Source organism: Chrysochloris asiatica, unplaced genomic scaffold, assembly GCF_000296735.1.
Source record: "Chrysochloris asiatica unplaced genomic scaffold, ChrAsi1.0 scaffold00285, whole genome shotgun sequence".
In the NCBI taxonomy this organism is placed as follows: domain Eukaryota; kingdom Metazoa; phylum Chordata; class Mammalia; order Afrosoricida; family Chrysochloridae; genus Chrysochloris; species Chrysochloris asiatica.
Window position 1 is genome coordinate 2,331,191 of NW_006408803.1, and position 19,299 is coordinate 2,350,489.

General features: G+C 38.5%; 1 pseudogene; it reads left to right on the forward strand.

Moving 5' to 3' along the window:
- Positions 1-2,814: 2,814 nt before the first annotated feature.
- Positions 2,815-19,299, forward strand: part of LOC102832974 — a 29,269-nt pseudogene continuing 12,784 nt past the window's right edge.

The following is a 19,299-nucleotide window of genomic DNA, read 5'->3' on the forward strand; positions in this document are numbered from 1 at the left end:
CTGTGTTAATCTGTTAACTTTGGTTCTTTCTTCTTTTTGGATGTGTCCATTTATCGCAATAAATTGTCCTTTCAGCACCACTTTACCGTGTTCCAAAGATATTAGTACATTGTGTTTTCATTCTCATTGTTTCTAGGAACTTTACAAATTCATGTTTAATTTCTTCTATTACCCAGTCGCTTTTCAGCAGGGTGTTATTCAGTTTCCATGTACTCTATTTATTTCCTTGCTTGTCTTATTGTTGATTTCTAGTTTAGTAGCACTGTGGTCTGAAAGATGCTATGTAGTATTTTGATGTTTGTAAACTTATGGAGGCTTGCCTATGACCTAACACATGGTCAATTCTGGAAAATGTTCCAAGTGGACAGGAAAAGAATGTGTATTGTGCTCTTGTTGGGTTGAATGATCTGTACACATCTATGAGGTCAGGTTGTTTGATTGTGTTGTTTAGTTCCTCTGTAACTTTTTTGAATTTCTTTCCAGTTGTTCTATCCCTTTTCAAAAGTGACATACTAAAATCCCATTATAATTATAGAATTATCTATTTCTTTCTTCAATTCTAATAGAGTTTTCTCAATTTATGTTGGTGCTCTTTCACTGGGAGTGTAGATATTTATTATGTCCATGTATTCTTGCTCAATTAACACTTTAACCATGACATACTGTCTTTCTTTATCTTTTATGCTGGTTTTTGTCTTAAAGTTTATTTTATCAGAGATTAGTATTGCCACTCATGTTTGTTTTTTTATTGCAATTAGCTTGGTATGTTTTTTTTTTTTTCATCCTTTCACTTTTAGTCTGTTTTTGTCTTTGTGTGTAATGTGTGTCTCTTGCAGAAAGCATATTGAAGTTTCTTGTTTTCTTATACATTCTGCCACTCTCTGTGTTTTCTCTGGTGCATATAATCTACTGACATTCAGTGTAATTACCAACATATGAATTAATTGTTGTCATTATGTTAATTTTTTTGTCTGTTCATTCCTTTGTTCTGCATGCCTTCTTGTGCTGAGTTCATTTTTTGTGTGTGTGTGTGTGTGCTATTTCTTGTCAGTTTCTTCTTAGTTTTTATGTTTCTTGTTTTGCTTGGGTATTCATTTTCATGGTAAGTTGTGAAGTATTACCTTTATTTGTGGTTACCCTATAGTCTATTAACTTTCCCCTCCATTGTTAGACTGTCTATTGTATCCTGCAATCTACCTGATCTTCTCATCACATGAATCTCTGTTCCTACATTTTCCCCTTCTTTGACATTGCTATTATTTTGATCTTTAATTGACCTCCCAACTCCTTTGTATTCGTTGTTGTAATTTTCTTCTGTTCTGAACTCTGCTATCTGTTGTCTGAGTTCCAGGTGGTGTTGCCACATCTGTCAGTCTCTGGTTGTTGTCTGTTCTTGTTGGTTTTCATTCCAAAGAACTCCCTTTAGGATGTTTTGAAGTACTGATTTGGCTTTGACAAAAATCTCTTAGCTTCTGTGTATCCTGGAATGTTTTAATTGCACCATCATATTTGTCTTACAGTTTTTACTGGATAGACGATTTTTGGTTGGCATTTTTTTTCTTTTAGGGTTTTATATATGTTTCCCATTGCCTTCTTGCATGCATGGTTTGTCTGAGAAGTCAGCACTTAATCTGATTTGCTTGCCTTTGTAAGTAACACTTCTCTTTGCCCTGACCACTTTTAGGATACTCTCCTTGTCTTTGATTTTGTAGAGCTTGATTATGATATGTCTTGGTGATTTTCTTTTGGGATCTATCATTCCTGTGGCATAATTTTCTTGAATGTTTATCTTCTCATCCTTCAAGATGTTAGGGAAACTTTCTTCCAGAAGATCCTCAACTACCTACTCTGTGGACTTTTATGATTCTTCGTGCTCTGGAATGCCAATAATTCTTAAGTAATTCATCTTCATGATATTCAGCATGAATCTTGGACCCTCTTCAGATGTTTTTATCTTTTTTTCTGCTTGCTCTTCTATCTTAGCAGTACTGAGAGATTTGTCATCCAGCTCTCTGTTATTGGCTTCCATCTCTTCAATTCTACTCCTTTTCCATTTTAGTGTATGCCCATTTCTGATATTTTATTATTAATCATCTGGACCTCTTTTTGTAGGTTTTGAATTGTTTCCAGTGCTATATATGTATCTTGTTTGATTGTTCCTGTAGCATGTTCCTGACTTCTTCCTTATTTTCTTCCATCCCTCTGTGGAGCTTTTGAATTTGTTTTCATATCATTCTTCTGAATTCCTTCTAAGGCAAATCCAAAGCCTGCTCTTCCTCTTGTGGAAAGTATATGTGTGCCTCCAGCTCATTTGTATCAGTTTCTCTTTTTGTTTTTGGACATGTGTTGAGATCTTTTGTTATTTTTTCTTGGACATTTTCAGTAGTTAGATGAATTTTCAATGATTAAATGAATGTATGTTGTTTTATTTTTTAAGCTTACTGAGTGTTTCCTGGTGGGTGTGATCTGGAGATAGGCTTCATTTTTCATGTGTAATGCCTAGCAGATAGTATTGGCTTCTGTCCAGATAGTGGTATATTATGGGGTATGCTTGCAGCTTGGCTATATGGTCATGATTGCTGTCTCTTCTTGGGTAACATAGGAAGAGAAAGCTCCCACTCCCAGGAGAAAAGTGAGATCCAAAGGACCAAAATCAGAAACATTATAAAAGTAGAGACAAAAACACCACTGAAAAACTGAAATAAAACCATAGTCGACTGACAGTAACCTTTGCTGTACAGGTCGGTGTACATGCACAGTAGAACCTTCCAGTGGCATTGTCCACTCAGTCAAGCTGCTCCTTTAGTAACCACCATGGAGGTATGCAGATAGATGTTGAGAAATTAATAGAAGAAACATTATCGACTATTTTTATCTCTGAAGGTCAGTTAGGAATCTGTGTGTGCACAGCATAATTCCCAAAATAACTGAATCTTTGTGTGTAATAGTTGGTGTTGGCTCTTGCCTTTTATGTTGGCATTTTACAGGGTGCTCATACAGTTTGACTATATGGCCAGACCTGCTTTTTCTTTCTGCATAGGCAGGAATAAAGGGTCCCGCCGAGGTCATAAGCAGTGCCAAAGATCAGCCCGGTGGGCTGAATGGGGCTCCTCCCAGGAACCTCCTCACTGTGCCATGGGGAAACTGTGGGCACAATGCTGGACCCTTTTGTGGGTGTGATCCCACCTGCCTGAAGGTGTCCGACTGGTCAGAGAAGGTACGACAGGGAAGAGGAAGAAAGAAGAGTGTAAAATCTGTCACACCTCTTTTTTCAGATGCTGCTCCATGGTTTTTAGTGCTGTATCACTGTATCAGGCTGGTTGTGGCCCGGACCTCGTTTCTCAGCTCAGAGCTGTAGGGATTGTCCCACATCCCAATTGATTCAGAAATCACTGTATTTTTCTTTTCACAGTCAGATTTCTCTACCGGTGGTTGTGGGAAACTCATACCCTGCACCTTATACTACATCCAAAACTCTGGAGATGCTCTGGGAAAGCACCTTTTTCTGGTTTCTCTGTGCCTCTGCTAAGGAGCCTCTCTTAACTTCTACAAACTTTTAAAACTATATTTATGTCTTCTTTCCTTTGACGTAGATATTTCCAATCCAACCACAAATTATAAAGTTGCTTTGCATACAATTCTGCTCTGTTTTATTGTTTTCTACCCTTTCCTATCTTTATCTTTTAAACCAAAAATTATTCTACTTCCTCTCATCTCATATGGCCTTGTCTCAAAAAATGTCAGGGCTGTTGGGAAGACTCATTCACTTACTTAATTTAAAAATCTCAAGTTAACTAAGCTTACTATCTATACCAGTTACAAGGGCAAGCCAAAAGCATTGCTACAAAATTATAGAACATGATATTAAAAAATATGTTTTTAAATGTGAGGCTATAGCTTTTTGTTGACATATACTCCATCTATATCTATACACTATTGACAGCAGTGTTTTCGTCTCTCTAACCCTTCCCTGCCACACTTATCTGTCAGTTTGTCATACTGTGGTGACTTGTGTGTTTCTTTGATGCTGGGAATTATGCTACCAGTATTTTGAATACCAGCAGAGTCACACATGGTGGACATATTTCAGCTGAGCTTCTAGGCTAAAAGAGACAATGAAGAAGGAGGGACAGACTCCTTCTGTATGTTTGTTGTTGTTAGGTTCTGTTGAGTTGGTTCTAACCCATAGTAACCCTGTATAGTGTTTCTGAGGAGCAACTGGTGAACTTGAATCACCAACGTTGTGGTTCAAATTGACTTTGAAGTCCATCACATTAACCCACATCACCACACCAAAACTCTGTATGTTTAGTCACTGAATATAGTATCAAGTATATAAGGCTGGGTGTCTCAGGACCATAGTCTCAAGGAACACCATGGTCAATTGGCATAACACAGTCAACAAAAACAATGTTTTACCTCCTACTGCATGAGTAGCATCTGGCAACTTGAAAGCTTATGAGCAACCATCTAAGTGCACATCTCCATATGCAGAAGAAAGAAGAGTGATAAGAATTAAAGAAAATTAGAATAAATTAGTTCAATAGACTCATGAACATATGAACATAAGTCCCCATAACTCTGAGACCAGAATGATGACAGTGCATGGCTACCACTACCAACTACAATGAAAGGGATACTCTGATTAGAGGGTCCCAGATAGAATGGAGGAAAATATAGAGCAAAATTCAAAATTATTTAAAGTTAAAAACAAACAAACAAACAAACAAAAAACCACCAGGTTTCCTTGTCAGAAAGAGACTGGATGGACCTGAGACTATGACCTGTGACCACCTTTCAAGTCTAGAAAATAACTCATCCTCATGGCCCAATTTTCAGTCAAGCAGTAGATAGGTTTATAGGGATGTGGGGGACAACAACACTAGTAAAGTAACTTCACTATGGAGTGGTCAATCATTCAAAATCCAAATTACAATGTTTTCTTAAGGACAAAGTTGAAAAGGAATGGGAAGGTGGGTAGTATGAAAATAGAAACTATAGTGAAGAATTGTGGTAACTGTTGCTACATGGAGGACATTGTAATACTTGAGATGACATAAAGTCTATGATTTGTTGAATTTACAGCTGATGGTCTTGTCTATAAACCTTCACTCAATTAATAAAAAAGAAGTTTAAAAAATACATAAATAGACAAATATTGGAATACTGTCAGATAGCACCAGAATATTGAATATTGAAACACTAAGAATAGCCATCAAATATAGTGCCTGGAGGTGAGCCCCTTCTGATGGAAGACAATCAAAATATGACTGGTAAAGAGTTGCCTCATCAAAGAGTTGACTGACATGGCACAAGTGGAGTAAACCTTTTTGGATCTTCATTTTCTGATGGGGCACAATTCAAAATAAGGAGAAACCACTGCAAACATCCATGGATAATCAGAACAAGGAGAGAATCTAAGTATGAAACTAGAGAAATTGGAAGTTGTCAAAAATAAAATAGAATGCATAAAAATTGATATGCTAAGCATTAGTGAGCTGAAATAGACTGGTATTGGCCGTTTTGAATCTGACAATCATATGGTGTATTATGTCATGAATGATAAATTGAAGAGGAATGGCATCACATTCATAGTTAAAAAAAAAAGAAAGAAAGAAATCAAGATCTATGTTGAAATATAATGCTGTCTGTGATATGATAATATCCAGATGCCTACAAAGAAGACTAGCACCACTATTATTCAAATTTACTCTCTAGAAAACATCAAAAGATGTAAGGGATACAAAGAGTCACTGTATCCCAATAAATTGATTGATGTTTAACTACTACAGGAGGTAGTATATGATCAAGAGCCAATGTATTGAAGGAAGAAGACCAAGGTACACTGAAGGCAATGGCAAAGAATAATGCTTCAGGAATTGAAGGAATGCAAATCGAAATCTTTCAAGAAACTGATGCAGCACTGGACATACTTATCTGTTCCACGATATTTTGAAGACAGATACCTGGTCAAATGATTGTAAGAGATCCTTATTAGTGCTCATTTCAAAGAGAGGTGACCAAACAGAATGCAGAAATCATCAGAAAATATCATTAATGTAACATTAAGTGAAATTTTATTAAGCATAATTCAAAAGTTGTTGCAACAGTACATTTTCCAGGAAATTCCATCAAGCTGGATTCAGAAGAGGATGGGTAATGAAGGATATCATTGCTGATGTGAGAAGGATATTGGCTGAAAGTAAAGAATACCAGAAAGAAGTTTACCTGTGCCATGGTGACTATACCTGCTCCTGTGTTGATCATGACAATTTATGGATAACATTGTAAAGAATGGATTATCTAGAACACTTCTTATGAAGAACCTGTTCACAGACCATGAGGCAGTCATTTGACCAGAACAACAGGACACGGAATGGTTTAAAATCAGGAAAGGTGTGTGTCAGGGTTGTATTCTTTCACCATACTTATTCAAACTTCATGCTAAGCAAATAATCTAAGAATATGAATTATATGAAGAAGAATGTGGCAGCAGGGTTGGAGAAAGACTCATTGACAATCTGTGGTATGCAGACACTCAACTTTATTTGCTAAAAGCAAAGAGGACTTAAAATACTGACAAAGATAAAAACCCCAAAGGGAAAAAAAAAAAAATCTCCACTACTGGACCAATAAATAATATGATAAATGGAGAAAAGATTGAAGTTGGCAAAGATTTCATTTCACTTGAATCTATAATCAACACTAATGGAAGCTGTAGTCAGTAAATCAAATGACATATTGCATTAGGCAAATATCCTACACAAGAACTTTTTTTAAGTGTTGAAGAGCAAAAATGTCAGTTTGAGGACTGATGTGGCATTGTAGTATAAGCACTGGAATAAAAGATGAGTTTGAACCACAAAGTTGGCAGCTCAAACTCACCAGTCACTCCTCAGAAACACTATACGGGGTAGTTATGAGTCAAAACTAATTCAATGGTACTTTGTAACAACAGCAACAACAATCCTAGCCATGGTATTTTAAATAGCCTCATAGTCAAGTGAAAATTGGACAATGAATAAGGAAGACCACATAAGAATTAATTCATTTGAGTTCTGGTGTTGGAGAAGAATATTTAAAGTATTGTGAACTTCCAGAAGAACAAACAAATCTGTATTGGAAGATGTACAGCCAGAATTCTCTTTACATGACAGGATAGCAAGACTTGGAGTCTCATATTTTGGATATATTACCATCAGGGACCAGAACCTGGAGAAGGACATCATGCTTGAAAAAGTGGAGTTAACAAAAAAGAGAAAGATCTCTAAAATGTTGAATTAGCATCATGGCAGCAGCAATGGGCTCAAGTATAATAACAATTGTGAGGAAAGCTCAGGAATGGTCAGTGTTTTGTTCTGATGTGCATTAGGTCACAATAAGTCATAGCCACTAGAGGACATCTAACCATAACAAGAATAACCCTTCTATGATTACCATTTAAAGCCACAATTATTCAAATTTACACACCAACCAATAATGTCAGTGAAGTGAAATTGAAGAATTCTACCATCATCTTCAGTATGGCACTAAACAAACATGCAATCAAGATGTTTTGGTAATTACTGGTGATTGGAATGCTAAGATTGGAAACATATAAGAAGAATCCATATTAGGAAAATATGACCTTGGTGATATAAATGACATTGGTGATGGCAAGATAGACATTTGCAAGACCAGTGACTTATTCATCACAAATACATTTTTTTAAAAAAACATAAAAGATGTAATACAGAGAAATCACACTGACCATAACCCTAGAAAAAGATAGTGCAAAACCTTAACATAATGTGTAAATAAGTCCAGTAACCAACTATGGAACAGATCATCAATTGCTTATATTCATGAGTAGGCTGAAGCTGAAAGAAATTATAACAAGTCCATGAAAGCCAAAGTATGACATTGAATATATCCCACCTGAATTTAGAGGCCATCTCAAGAACAGATTTGGTGCATTAAACACTAATGAATGAAGACCAGAAGAGCTATGGGATGACATCAAGAATATCATACACTAGAAAGCAAAAGGTCATTAAAAAGACAGTTAAGAAAGTAAAGACCAAAATGGATGTCTGAAGAGACTTTGAAACTTGTTCTCCAATATTGAGATGCCAACAAGAATGGAAGTATGGAGAAAGTAAAAAACAAGAAGAAAAATTTTAAAGAGCTATCTGGGGAAGAAAAATTAAATAATTCAATGAAATTTGCAAAGACCTGGAGTTAGAAAACCAAAAGGGAAGAACATGTTCAGCATTTCTCAAATGAAAGAACTCAAGAAAAAGTCAAACCTCAACTTGAAATATTGGAGGATTTCATTGGCAAACTATTGAACAATGTAGAACAAATCAAAAGAAGATGGAATGCTTCAGGACAAAACCTTCTTCAAGACTGAAACTCAAAGAGCATGTAAGCTAGCTGGCAACCACATTTCTCTACATGTGAGTGGAAGTGGGGAAAGTCAGAAATGAAGATATGGGCTGAGTTTGGTCATGATCCATAGACTCCTGTCAACCTCGAGATGACAGAGAGAAGCTGGGCTGGTTGGTCTGAAGTTTGGGAGATTTGGAAATTTCCGAACCCATGGAGATTGACCTAGCCACAGAGGGCTTGAGCTATGAGTGAAGCATCTAGTTGATATGAAGTGGGGGAAGATGCACAAGAACATCCAGACTAGCTTCAATGGCTTGATGACCAGAGCTTGACTAGTGGAAGATAAAGAAATTTGGTAAAGGAACCAAGTGTAAATTGCTACAATTTGATGAATTTGAACTATACATATGGCTGTAGTAGCTCAAAATACCAACCAATAGGGAAGGATTCTTCACATCAACGATCAAGCCTACCCCCTGAGGGTTGATGTTATTGTTAAGTGCTGTCGAGTCAGTTCTGACCCATAACCACCCTGTATAGGGTTTCCAAGGAGACGCTGGTGAGCTTGAACATCCAACTTTGCAGTTCAAATGGCTTTGCAGTCTGATGCATTAACTCACAGAGCCACACCAGGACTCCTATAGGGTTGATAGGAACAGACAATTTAGACATTGGCTACCTAAAATGGAGGTTTGCAAAAAATGATGGAGGTAGAAAACACTGAGAGCAAAGTAAGAGTTAAAACCCACAGAAGTAAATACTGTTATATATACAAATCTGCAATAACAGTGATCTATGAGTAGATGCATGAATAGAAACACAGGCTGAATAGGTGTGGAAGGGAGAGGAAGAGTTGTTGTTGTGGTTGTTATGTACTGAGTAGGTTCCAACTCATAGCAACACTGTGTATGACAAAAGAAAACATTGCCGTCAACATAACAAAACAATGCACAGACTTGTGCCAAACTAATAACTGCTACTTTGAAATCATTGTTGCTGCTATTCTGTCATTCCATCTCACTGAGAGTCTTCCTCTTTTTTCACTTACTTTCCATTTTACCAAGCATGATGAACAGCCTCCATCATATATTGCCTTCCGCTCACCCAAGTAACTCCATACTAGTTAATTCCCAAACAGTATATTCTATCTTGAAATTTTCTTTACTTCCTCTCTATTTGGTATTACATTGCAAAGTGACATATCTGGTTCCCGTTTTCAATCTTACAAGTTTTTTTCTGTTTTACTAAAGGTAATACAGAAACATCTACAACCATACATTGACAGGGAAATTCCAGAGGTTTAAACCAGATTCAGAAGAGGACATGGGATGAAAGATATCTTTGTTGACATCAGATAGATCTTGGCTGAAATCAGAGGTTACCAGAAAGGTATTTACCTGTGCATTCTCGACTATGCAAAGGCTTTCAATTACGTGGATCGTGACAAGCTATGGACAACTTTGCGAAGTATGAGTATTCCAGAATACTTAATTGTGCTCATGAGGTAGCTGTACATAGACCAAGAGGCAGTTGCTCGAATAGAAGACAGGAACACAGAATGGTTTAAATTTAGGAAGGGTGTGCTATAGGGCTGTATTATTTCACCATACTTCTTCAACATGTGTGCTGAGCAAATATTCCGAGAAGCTGTGTTGTTGTTGTTGTTAGGTGCCATCGAGTCCATACCAACTCATAGTGACTTTATGCACAACAGAACAAAACACTGCCTGATCCTGGGCTAACCTCACAGTTGTAGCCACGCTTGAGCCCACTGATGCTGCCACTTTGTCAATACATCTTTTTCCAGACCCTCCACCTTATCAAACATGATATCCTTCTGCAGTGACTGGTCCCTCCTGATAATATATCTGAAGTATGAGAGATTTAAGTTTGGCCATCCTGGCCTCCAAGGAATACTCTGGCTGCACTTCTTCTAACACAAATCTATCTGTTCTTTTGATAGACCATGACACTTTCAATATTCTCCTCTAAGACCAGAACTCAAATGCATCAGTTCTTTTATGGTCTTCCTTATTAACTGTCCAGTTTTCACATGCATATGAGGTTATTGAAAACATCATGGCTTGGGTCAGGTGCACATTAGTCCTTAAGCTGACATCTTTGTTCTTCAGCACTTTTAAAGGGTTGAAGAAGCTGTGCTATATGAAGAAAAATATGGCATCAAGATTGGAGGAAAACTCATTAACAATCTGTGATATGCAGATGATACAACCATACTTGCTGAAATTGAAGAACTTAGAATACTAACTGTTGAAGATCAAAGAACAGAGTCTTTGGCATGGATTGCATCTCAATGTAAAGAAAACAAAAATCCTAACCACTGAACCAATAAACAATAACCATATCAATGAAGAAAAGATTGAAGATATCAAAGACTTCATTTTGCTCGGATCAACCATCAATATTCATGGAAGCAGAAGTCAAGAAATTGTACTACTAATTGCATTAAGCGAATCTGCTGCGCAAGACCTTTTAAAAGTGTTGAAGAGCAAAAATGTTAGCTTGAGGACTAAGGTGTGCCAGACTTAAGCCAAGGTATTTTCAAAAAGCTCATATGCACACAAAAGTTGGACAGTGAATAAGGAAAACCATAGAAGAATTGATGCATTTGAGTTATGGTGTTGGAGGAGAATATTGAAAATACCATGGACTGCCAAAAGAACAAATTGATTTGTGTTGGATGAAGTACAGTCAGAGTGCTTCTTGGAAGCCAGGATGGCCAGACTTCATCTCTCATACTTCGCACATATTGTCAGGAGGGACCAGTCACTGGAGAAGGATACCATGTTTGGTAAGGTGGAGGGTCAGGGAAATAGGGGAAGATCCCCAATAAGATGGATTGGCAAAGTGACAGCATCAATAGGCTCAAGCGGGGCAACAATTGTGAGTTTGACCCTGGACTGGGCTGTTTTGTTCTGTTGTGCATAGAGTCACTATGAGTCGATGACAGGTAACAACAACAATACGTTTGTTCTACTTTGGACTCTTACTTCTGTATTTGTTTGACTTCTGACTGGTGTTGTCATATTAGTTAATCTCAGGTTGTTGTCTGCTATTGATTCTCTGAAAAACTCCTTTTAGTATTTCTAGTAAGATTGGTCTGGTTTTACTAATTCCTTTAGTTTCTGATAATCTGGAAATGCTCTAATTTTCCCATCATGGCAGTGGGAAAATTTTGCTGAGTATATGGTTTTTGGTTGGCTCAGGTGGTATAGGAGTGGGTAGTTGTCCTTGTCCAGTAGGTAGGGCTGCGTATAGTATGGGTGATGCTGGGCCACATATTCATATTTTGTTGGGTGGAACATAAAAACAATAACAAAAACACAACAAACAGCAGTAAATCAGAATAATATGGAAAAACATAAGGGGAAAATCAAGCAATCAACAGCAAGAAATAGGAATTTAATAACTTTAAAAAAAGGAGAAGAAAATAAAGTCAAGGGAAGAGAAAAAGAAAGAGCAAAAATAAAATAAGGAAAACTAGGGAAGGAGGAAAAAGAAAAGAAAAGAATCATAATTTTAAAAAAAACTAAGACAAATGATAAAAAAGAGAAAAACTAAGACAAATGGTAGAAAATAAAAAAGGAAATCAGAGAAAGAAATGATTAAAAACAAGGGAAGGAAGAGAAAAAAATAAAGAAAGGAGCAAATCGTGGCAGTGGCAAGACCTAGAATGGAGAAAACTGTGGGGTAATGACATCCTATATAAATTGGCACCCTCTTCCCATCAAGGAGCACACAAGTGTAGGGGGGAAATGCCTAGTCCTAGATGGAGCGCCTATTGTCCTAGATATAGTCTGTGTTCAGGGAACCTGATTTGATGTGTTGTTGTTGTTGTCAGGTGCTATCGAGTTGGAACTGACTCATAGCGACTCCATGCACAGCAGAACAAAACAATGTCCGATCCTGGGCGAACCTCACTACCGCCGCCACACTTGATGCAACAAAGATGCTGCCTGGCCAATCCATCTCGTTGGGGCTCTTCCTCTTTTTCTCTGACCCTCCATCTTACCCAGCATGACATCCTTTTCCAGTGACTGTTCCCTCCTGACAATATGTCCAAATTATGAGAGATGAAGCTTAACCATCCTGTCCTCCAAGGAGCACTCTGGCTGCACTTCTTCGAAAACAGATCTATTGGTTCTTTTGGCAGTCCATGGCACTTTTAGTATTCACCTCCAACACCACAACTCAAAGGCATCAATTCTTCTACAATCTTCCTTATTCACTGTCCAGCTTTCACATCCATATGAGGTTATTGAAAATACCATGGCTTGGGTCAAGTGCACCTTAGTCCTCAAACTGACATCTTTGCTCTTCAACACTTTAAAAAGTTCCTGTGCAGCAGATTTGCCCAATGCAATACGTCATCTGATCTCTTGACTGCTGCTTCCGCGAGTGTTGATAGTTGATCCAAGAAGAATAAAGTCCTTGACAACTTCAATCTTTTCTCTTTTCTTCAATCTGCATATCGCAGGTTGTTAATGAGTCTTCCTCCAATCCTGATGCCACGTTTTTCTTCATAGAACCCAGCTTCTCGTATTATTTGCTCAGCATACAGGTTGAATAAGTATGGTGAAAGAACACAACCTTGTCGCACACCTTTCCCAATTTTAAAACATTCAGTGTTCCCATGCTCTGTTCGAACAACTGCTTCTTGGTTGAGGTACAGATATCTCAGAAGTACAATTAAGTGTTCTGGAATACTCATACTTCACAATGTTGTCCATAGCTTGTCATGATCCACACAATCGAAAGCCTTTGCATAGTCAATAAAGCATAGGTAAACATCTTTCTGATATTCTCTGCTTTCAGCCAAGATCCATCGGACATCAGCAATGGTATCTCTCAGTCCACGGCCTCTTCTGAATCCAGCTTGAACCTCTGGAACTTCTCTTTCAATATATGATTGTAGCAAAATGATTTGATGTAGTTCTTGCAAATTCATATAGTGGCTGAGGTTATAAATTTGCTTATAAGATACACTGAGAACTTTTTCAAACCCTGAGTACAGCTAGGGGCAGGACAACTGTTATGGATAGAGTTCCTGTTTACCTATGAAGGGCTGGGTCCTATCACTGCAAATTCTGCTGGTCTCATAAGACTCAGGAATGGTGCCCAGTCCACCAAGGCATTACTCCAACCTCAGACAGAGCCATGGCTATGCAAGGTGGGGGATGTCACTAACAGATAGTTGGGTGAAAGTGGTACCCGGCCACTAATATGATATGAGGAATAATGGAGGATCCCACATTTCTTATTGCCAGCCACCGTTGTCCTTTTATTTTTGTCAGGTTGCTATGTCAATTGAATGCTGCTTGCAAAAGTTCAAGATGACCATTACCCATCAGGCCAGCTGACAATTCACCCTTCTGTCTTCTCTCTAGCCACTTTATTCAGCTTCTTTTCTTTATCAAGCCACTTCTCAAACCTTTCCATGAAACTTAGGGCTTCCAGTATTTATTCATATATGTTTCATTTTGTATCTCATGTCTTTTCTGTAGTGGGTCTGTAGCATGTTTCCTTAGTCCACCATTTTGCTAGAAGTTCTATTTTAAGTTTTTTGTCTATATAATTAAAATGGAAAATATCTTTCCTGGATTTGTTTTATTGAGGATTGAAGTGAGTGACGTAATTTTAACAGAAGTCTCAGAATTATAGTTGTAGCTGAGTACAACTGAGAAACTTGTCTGTATTGACTGAAAGAAGGAACTTGGAAAAGGCTAAAGTTTGGAAAGATTTCTGAATAATTAAGAATAATGAAAGCTAAGCCAAGTACCATATTCTTAGTTGTATAGTCTAAAGAAATTGGGAGAGTAGGAAGCAGATGGAAGTTGAGGTATAGACTCAATATCACGGGGAATGTTAGATCGGAAATTATTTTTGGAAATGTAAAAAGTATATCGGAAAAGCTCATGAGGAGGAATCCAAATTCTGGGTGATACTAGGAAAAGAATGAAAAACTAAGTATTGGGTAAGGCTTACCTGCTTTGTGTAGGAGATATTTGAAATTTCTATAAATACTGACTGCACATAATAGATGTTGAGATTTTAAATTTGAGTATAAACTCAGATTTATAACTATAGAAAGAACAGGGAGCTGTTATGTGTGTATTTTCTTTTTTTAAAACTTCTTCCAGTTATGGTTTCCTCCATTCTTCTTTGGTGTTCTAGAAGTATCAGATATAATCTAGACTTCTTATGTGTATTTTTGGATTCTAGAGACCACAAAGTAGATGGAACAAATGAGACCAAATAATGAAAAGATTTACCAGACTTAAGGTCTAGTGGAAGAAATTGAATGCAAGAAAATCTGATGTGTATGCATGCTTGACAGGGCTTGTAGGATTCATTCATTCAACCCTGGTTAGGAACAAAGGGCTGGCAGATGCTGTCAGACCAGGTGCTCAGCTTTAAAACTCAGCTCTACTATGGATCCCAGGTGATTTGGGGGAAAAAAAAAGGTGCATTGAAATGACAGAGAAGTTAGGAGAGGAAGGCAATATTCATATTTAGAGTGCTTGCAATTAGATGGATTTCAATTGCTTAGCATTTATTTGAGTGATAATGAGTGAATCATTCTTAATAGATAGATCTACTTATTTTCAAAGAAACATTTTCTAGTCTCTTTGGGCTGTAGCTCTCCTCAAAACTCTCCAAATTGTTTCATTTTTAAGGATCAGAAGTATATTTATGCACAATTGAAAACAGAATGAAAAACAGAATTGTTTATTTGAACATATGCTAGATAATCTTGTGTATTATCAAATTATTAGAATTCAAAATAATATTGAAATATAAGTTGTCTATATTGAAATTATATGTGTGTATGTATGTATATGTGAGTGTGGTGGCTTCATAGGATAAACACTGGACTGTGAACTACAAGGTCAGTTGTTCAAAGTTGTTCAAGCCCCCTGCAGAAAGATGAGGCTTTCTACTCACACTAATGATTTAAAGCCTCAGAAACCATATACAGGGTCTTTATGAATCGAAACACCAACTCCAGACTCTTTCAAACAACAGCATGTGTATATATCAGAAGCCTTTTGGGTTGTTACCCACAAGGTCAATGGTTTAAGTGTACCAGGCACTCTGCTGGAGTTGTCTGCTTCTGTAAAGAATTACAGTGTCAGCAACCCTATTCAGGATCACTGAGTCAGATCTCACTCGATGGCACATGAGCAGCCAATCAAGAATGTACCTACAGAAAAACCTGAAAAAGCTAGGACCTGTGTAATGCAGAAATCTACCAGAGGAGGACAATTCATATATTTTTCACTAAAACGTACCATAGAAAAGTTGTTTGACTCCACCCACCAAAAGTGAAATTTTGTGAAATCTAGTAAAAAAAAACAACAAAAAACGGCACTTCTGCCCCTGAGAGATAACTCCCCATGGGTGTCTTGATTTCTGTACATCTTGAAAGTGAAACACTAATTATTCTTTGAAATGAATTACCTTTCCAATAATTTTTGTCCAGAGAGAAGCAACAAGACAACAGACTAGGCAGAAACGCTATATAGACATTTTACAACAAAGATTGTTGTTGTTAAGTGATGTCGAGTGAAACTGTGTAGGGTTTCTGAGGAGCTGCTCTGGTGAGCTTGAACTGCCAAATTTGAAGTTCAAACTGACTTTGCAGACCATCGCATTAACCTATAGTGCCACAACAAAGATAGGGAAAACCAAATGAAGCAAATACAGGTGATAGTTCTGGAACTCGGAACTTCAGATGAAGGGATAGAGAAGTGAACTGAATGCTTACTAGGAGAGAGAGCTGAGCAGATATGGCAGGGAGAGTGACTGTTGACCTGTGCCTACTGACCAGAAAGGCACAGCCATCCTAAGCCTTTGTGAGTAGCTTCAGAGACAAGAAAAGATACTGGTGTTGCAGAAACATACCTATGGCTCACAGTTATTAAGGTGCAATTTTTTATTCTTGTTTTCCACATTCCCTTGGTGACCAGAAGTAAGGTGACAAAATCTGAGTACACCACCAGGGAAGTTCTCACTCTCCCAATGGTCAGAGCTGCACAGAGATGAGTGCTATGGCTGTGTGTGGGGGGGTGGGGGAGGTGGGGGTAGAGGGTCATTAAAAGATTGAAGGGGAAGTATCCCTATTTACCCTGTTCAGGTAGGCTCTGCTCCAAATCTGTAGAGTAGACCCTGAACAGCTGTGGACTAGCTCTCACTAGGAGAAGCAACTGAACAGATGCTTGAAGGAGAAAAAAAGAAAACAAAAAGACTGGAGATTTGTTCATGCTGGCCAGCCTCAGTGTGGCCATCTTGAACTTTTGCAGGCGACTTTGAAGGCAAGATGACGGTAGGTCGCAGAAACATACCATTTATTGGTGGAGAGAAAGGTATGTATGTTTTTTGTTATTGTATTTTCTTGTACCTCACATTGCCCTGGTGGCCAAAGGCATGGCCAGCTCCCATCCTCACACATTCCCAAGGACGCTCCTGCTCTCTGGGTTGTCAGAGTTGCATCAAAGTGTTTGAGAAGCTAGCAGAACCAATACTGGTACCTGGAATCAGATGTGGCCTATTCCAGATCCACAGAGAAAGTTCTGGTCAGCCCTGAACTAGAGGGGCCTCTCACCCTTGGCTCTCTGTAGTGGGGATATGCTCAGATCTTCTGACTGTTTTTTGGTCTGCACAAACTACTGCCAGATTGAGTGCTCAGAAGAGACAACACCTAGCTCTAAAGGAGCTCCATCTATGATTGAGTGTTACTGTCTTACCCTTATCCACCCATGACATGAGATCATCTCATGGCAAGAAACCCCAGAATTTTCTATTCTCTGGGTCTGGGAACTAGCTTCTTTTTGGTTCATTATTTTGATTGTTTCTTCTTTCTCCCAAACCATTCTCTCTTTTGTTTTCTAAACTTGCTATTTCCCCGTTCATTTTTGTTTGTTTGTTTGTTTGTTTGTTTGTTTGTTTGTTTGCAGCTTCTTTTCCCAAATGCTTCTGCTTCTTTTTTTCTTTTTCTTTTTCTTTTTTTTTATTCCAGCCTTTGTTTTTTAAATTTTATTTTAAGTTTTTATTGGGAAGTTTACATGGGAGAACATCAGTTTTACATTCATCCTATCGTATTTCATTTCAGTGCAATAATTACAATCCCCTCCATGCATCATCAAATAACCAAAGGGTACACCCAAAAGGCCTGCCCCACGGCCATCAGCACACAGCCCCTTTCCTTCCCTGAGTTCAGTGTCCCCAGCTGCTCTAATTGTCCACAACATCTTCTCTGTCTCCATCCCTGGCATCACTGCCTCTCTAGGGTAGGGTACCAGTCTCCACTCTTCTCACTTGATGGTCCCAGAGACCTCTGTTCCTGGGCTGTAAAATCAATCACTCCTCTCCTTTTGTCAAAAAACATCTACCTCTATATTTCCTACTCTCACAGTCAGTCCTGATGGAAATTATTCACTATTGTACCAAAAGAGCCTTACCCCATTTCCTTTTGCCAGCCCGGTCCCAACAGATTGGATATCATTCAGTGGAGATATTACCTTCCCCCGCCCTGTTTGAAATTAGGCTTCCTCTTGAAAGCTTGTAAGCCAGTCACTTCTTGCCTTTATAGCCTCCCTACCCCCCATTTTGGGTAGCCAATGTTTAAGTTGCCTATCCCTGTCAACCCTGTGTACTGAGGGGGTGGGAGTCGTCCTTGCTGTAAAGACTTGTTTCCTTTTTTGAGCTACTACAATCATAAAGGTCATCAAATTGTAGCAGATTACTCTTTTTTCCCCCCTCTTCTTTCTTCTTCTAGTCAAGTCCTGATCATCCAGACATTGGAGCCAGGTCAAGTGGGTACTATCTGCAAGTATGGGTGTTCTTATGCATCTCCCCTCACTTCATATCAGCTGGATGCTTCACTCTCTGCTCTAGTTCTCTGTGGCTATGTCACTGACTTTGGGCCCAGGAGTCCTTGGGTATTTCCATATTGTTGCCATCCAGGTCTCCACCTGGGTTTATAGGGGTCTATTGAATGTGGTCAGACTTAGCTCTACTACTTCATCGCTGTTTTTTACTCCTCTTCCCCTTATTGGTGACCAACGTGGTCACCAGCCAGACCACATTCCTGCTCAAGTATTCCCCTTGAGTCTTATCTTGGAAGGGAGTTTGCTCTGAGGGGTCCTGACCACTTGCCTTGATGGTTCCTGGGCAAACAGCTTATTTGTTCTTGTAATAATCAATCAGACTGCCATTATTGTTTCGGATTTTTCCTGCCAGTCTTTCATTCACAAAGTGTCTTTTGTTCTTCTAGCCATTTCAGTCTGGTCCACTTGTCCTTTCCAGTGGAAATTGCCTACCTCAGACAATTCTGGATGGGGTTCTGGATTCCACCTATGGTCATATGCAATGTAAAGGCTCCACAGGAAGCCTCTTTAATTTAGCAATTTCTAGTCCCCTTTAATGTATTCCAATCAGTTGTAGGCTAATGATGGAATTACAAGCTTTCTGTGATGATGTTTCTGGCTATTCCTTTCTTCCCCTCTCATGTGTCTATTTTACAATGGTAGGCAAGGGAAAACCAGATTCAAAAGACAGCCAAGCATCTTAACATTATTCCCCTATTTTACCCATTCAAACCATGCCTCAATCCCTGTATCACAGAGCCTAGTTGTTCCAAGGTTGTGCATACATCATCATTTACTTCTGTCCCACTTAGGCCATGCACACATGCCTAACTGTTCTCCCATCAGCCTTGTTATTCCATTCTACTCCTCTTTCTTGTGTATTGTCCCCCCGCCTCACACCCCCAGCACCCAAGCTATGCTGTGTCAATTCCCTACCCTGTGCTCTATCTTCCCTTCCCTCCCTCCCTTTCTCTCATCTCATACATCCTGGTGATCAGCAAATATATATATCTATATATCTCTCTCTATATCTATATAT